This window comes from Pinus tabuliformis, chromosome 1_2 (genome assembly GCF_031772625.1).
Source record: "Pinus tabuliformis cultivar Carrire ecotype Pingquan chromosome 1_2, CPIR1, whole genome shotgun sequence".
NCBI classification, from domain to species: Eukaryota; Viridiplantae; Streptophyta; class Pinopsida; order Pinales; family Pinaceae; genus Pinus; species Pinus tabuliformis.
In genome coordinates this window covers 632,620,871-632,625,637 of record NC_142298.1, presented here as the reverse complement: position 1 = coordinate 632,625,637, position 4,767 = coordinate 632,620,871, and the positions used below count along the sequence as shown (strand labels likewise).

The window sequence follows — 4,767 nt, the reverse complement described above, 5'->3', positions numbered from 1 at the left end:
AATTTGCTAGCAAATGTCGTGACATTCATTATTTTTGTTGGTGCTCCTTGGGACCAAATCCATACACATTACATGTTAGTGCTCCCAATTATAAGGGAGGACAAGAAGCAAGTCACCTTTTGTTGGTGTTCCTTGGGACCAAACCCATACAAATTATGTGTTAGTGCTCCCAATTATAAGGGAGGATAAGAAGCAAGTCATCTTCAAAATGTCTTGGACAGTAACTTTACATAAATCCCATGGTTTGACAATGACAAAGCCAATTATTAACATTGAAAACATAAAGCATTAGGGCTCAACCTTCATAATAAATTTTTCCACATCTTTAGTAGGAGTTCAAATCTCGTTAGTATTCTCAATCCATCATTATGAAAAATAATGTGTTTTGTTTGTATATGTTAGTATTCTCACTCCATCATTATGAAAAATAATGTGTTTTGTTTGTATATGTTAGTATTCTCAATCCATCATTATGAAAAATAATGTGTTTTGTTTGTATATGGTGAAATTGACAACTCAGATGGCCTTTTAGGAATATGACATGGAGTGGATTTCTCCACCTCACACATAAAGATAGTTGAAATTTAAACCAATAACATTACAAAATGTACCTTAACACCACACTTTATTGCAAGCTATCTATACCTAAAAATCATTGTGAAAAATAAAATACAATGCACATTTCTCTTTTATAAGAATCTACCTTCTTTAGATTTTCATTCAAAAATTACTTTTCCATTATGTAATTCTCATTTTAAAATTAGGCTTGAATATAATTGTCAACTACTAACTTATTTATTTTAACAATTTTGAGAGTAAAATTTGTTTTTAATTTTAAATATCTAACAAATGTTTTTGTGTAAATCTAAATTATTCTCCTATCATCTTTAAAAACAATAATGTTCCAACTCACTTCATTCTCTCGGAATATTATAGCACTTTTTATGGATTTTTTAAAATATATTAGGAATTTTGAGTTTATATAAATTATTATTAAATAGGTATAAATTATTATTAAATAAGTTAAATGATTTATATAGATTGTGATTAAAATATTATATATATATATATAATTTTATAATTTTATAAAATTATTTTTTATTATATATATTAGGAATGTTTTAAGTTTATTTTATTTGTATTTTTTTATTTTATTTTATAATTATCATATTTTATTTTTATTGTATTTTTTTTAAATTTTAAATTTGATGTGTTGAGAGATACTCTATAATAGTTTATAGAAATTATTGTTGTAGTAGTGTAAATATTTGTAAACATTTAAATGTCTACTTAATTAAAAAAAAATTAAAAAATATTATAATATCTCTAAATAAATGTAAATATTTAAATAATACTTCAAATAATTAAAAAATAAATAAAAATTAATACTTTTACAGAATTTAAATTTATATAAATTATTATTTAAATATGTTGAATTATTTATATAGATGTTCATTAAAATATATTTTATATAATTAAATATAAAAAGCATATAAATAATTTTAAAATATGATTTTTTATTTTATATAAGATAAATGTTTTAATTTTATCTCAATTTTATTTTTCAATCATTATATTTCTATTGTATTTTTTTTAAATTTTATATATTAAATCTGTTGTACTGAGAAATGCTTTATAATTAAAGTATTGTTGTACTGATATAAATGTGTAAATATTTATCTATAAACTCAATTAAAAAAAGCAGTTGTCTATAACGGGACTTTTTGAAAGCCTTTCCGGCGGATTTTTTCGGTCGAAATCCGGCAGGAATTATTGGAATCGCAAGTTTGATAGCTAGTTTCTGCACAATGAAAGCCTCCCAGGGGTTTTTCAGGGTGCTGAATCCAAATATGCAGTTAAAAAACCATTTTAACTGCAAGAAATCAAGATTTGACCTCAATTCTTCCGCCGGATTCCGTCACCGGAATCTTCAAAAAGTCGCATTATAAACAACTCCTTAAAAAAATATAAAATTAAAAGTCTCACGACCAAAAAGTTTCATACGCAAATTTAATATTTTACTTATCCCAACGTTAAATAATAATAATAATTTTTAAATGCTATCTCAATTAATTATAATGAAAACTAATTAAAAGTCCACATGACGTACAACACAACATGATATCATCCGGAGACTGGTGTCCTCATTCCATTCCATGTTTTCCTTATTTCCTCCCACGGGCCGCCAGATCACTTGGGACAGTTTTCATTTTCTTTCAAATCAATCATCTGGGTCTATATCTCACTTTAAACTATTTTTGATTCTATTCCATGTGTACTGGATGAAGATGTGTACTATACCATCTGATACGTATCGTTCGTGGTAATATACGAACTATAAACCAAGTAAAATTTGTTTTGTACCCAAAAGTTACGAATGTGACACATCATGAATCTTCCGCTTGAAGCTGGAAATAAGCCAACCTTATCTTCAAGGAAAGAAACAGTAGAGTCCAGAAGCAACTCCGAATAACTAAGTAACTGGCCTGGTTGGACGTGTTTTGGGCAGGAGATTCCGTTTGGTTGTTTGAAGCTCTACCTTAATATTTCATTCTCAACAAACTCTCGCTGCAATACAATGGATATCCAACTTCAGTTTCAGCATATGTCCTCTTGCTTTGCTGGAGCAACCTCCCTGTCAAACAACACCAGGGATTCTTCAGGCATGAGGGATTCTAAAGATAGTATCATGATATCTCATGACAGTCTTGAAGCAGCATCCCAAGAGAGTTGCCTCATGTCGGAGGGCAGCTCACAGTCTGAATACAGTATAAGGTCTGCTACAAGTCTGCAATCAGAATTTAGTATATCTTCTCAGCTAAGCATTCAATCGCAGCCAAGTGCCTGTTCACATAGCAGTCTAGCATCAATCCCCTCTCTTGGGATCATAGATCATGAGCCTCTAGGGACCAATCAGGTAAGCATAGTTTGTAGATGCGTTGCTACACTGAGAGGCCATGGTGGGTGCGTTTTTGCTCTGGCAATGGAGGGGAACCTCCTCTATAGCGGATCCTCTGGTAATAACATTCGAGTATGGAGAAATCCTGAATTTAGTGGGTACTCTAAGTTTGGGCACGGAGATGGGGCTGTGAAGTGTATTCTGGTTTCTGGCGACAGGATATACAGCGCGCATCAAGATCATAGAATCAGAGTTTGGAAGCGCACTGGGAATATGCAGCCCGCGGCCGGCCATAAGCTGGTGGCCACCATGCCGACCCTCAAGGATTATGCGATGAACGCCATACTGCCTAACAAGTATATTGAAGTGCGCAGGCACAGGAAGGCTCTCTGGATCGAACACGTGGATTCTATATCGGTTCTGTCGGTTGATAGAAATGGGTTTTTATACTCGGGTTCCTGGGACAGGACGGTGAAGATCTGGAGGCTTTCCGACTTGAGATGCGTTGAATCCTTCAGAGCACATGACGATGCCATCAATGCGCTTGTGGTTTCGTCAGATGGTTTTGTTTACACAGGATCTGCGGATTCCAGAATCAAAATCTGGGCAAAGGCATCCGGCGAGAGAAAACATTCTCTGGTTGCCACGCTTGAAAGGCACAAATCTGCTATAAATGCATTGGCTCTAAGCCCCAATGGCTCCATTCTCTACTCCGGAGCTTGTGATCGGTCCATGGTTATCTGGGAAAGGGAGGGTAGCGCGCGGCATATGAGCGTGGCCGGAGCCTTGAGAGGCCACAAGCGCGCAGTTCTATGCTTGGTTGCTGTTGCAGAATATTTATGCAGTGGATCTGCGGATAATACGATCAGAGTGTGGAAAAGAGTAGAGGGAAACGCGCATTACTGTTTGGCGGTCTTAGAAGGTCACATAGGGCCCGTTAAATCCATTGCAGCGTCTGTAGATGCCATGACGGGATGCCGTGTGTACAGCGGGAGCGTGGATCATGAGATTAAGGTTTGGTGCGTTTCGGAGGATCGTGAGGATGCGCACAATGATAGTCCCTTGAAAACTATAGAGGCATCTGAGAGTGATGATTTAGGTGCAAATAAATATTGGGCGCTCTGTGCAAAAGAAATAAGAGATGAGTAATAGGGGTAATTAAAAGTGGAGGAAAGCGCCTTGGCCTCCTGTTTTCCTCAATGTCCTGAGATATTTAAAGCGTGAGGAAAGCACTTGTATGCAAACTAGTTTTCCGGTATTTCCGATGCTACCAGTGTCTGCAGCATAGTCTGGATCTTTGGCATAGTTGTATGTATGGATTCCTGTGTTTTAATTACATTAAAGGATTCTGGCTCAGTTTTCTTTCGGGAAGATAAGATTTAGATTCCCATTAGCAAGATAAGATTTAGATTCCCATTAGCAAAAGCTCTGCTTTAGGAATAATTTTTTTTAAGCGTCCTTTCAAACTTGGATGCAATTATTATAAGTATATTTGAACATATAATAATATTTAAAATTAATTATCTAAAATATATTTTATGTTTTTATAAAATGATAAAGAAATTTGAAAATGATATTTAGATTCACAATTATTTATTTAAAAAAATATATTTTAATTTTTATAAACTGATTAAGAAATTTTAAAGCTATGATTAGAGTTTTTTTTCGGAGAATTTATATAAAAAACTAAAGGAATTAATATGTAAAGAAAAATAACAAAATATTGAAAATAATTTATTTAAAATAAAAGTAAATAATAACTCAAATATTCCTTTAGGACCTTTAAAAAATTATGACAAAAAATCCATAAAAAGATATTTGTTATAACTTTTTATTTTATTTTATGTAGTATTTTTTTTATTATTTTG

The 4,767-nt window shown here is 33.0% G+C and overlaps 1 pseudogene; it reads left to right on the top strand.

Moving 5' to 3' along the window:
- Positions 1 to 2,418: 2,418 nt before the first annotated feature.
- Positions 2,419 to 4,249, top strand: LOC149207218 (protein JINGUBANG pseudogene; annotated as a pseudogene).
- Positions 4,250 to 4,767: the final 518 nt, after the last annotated feature.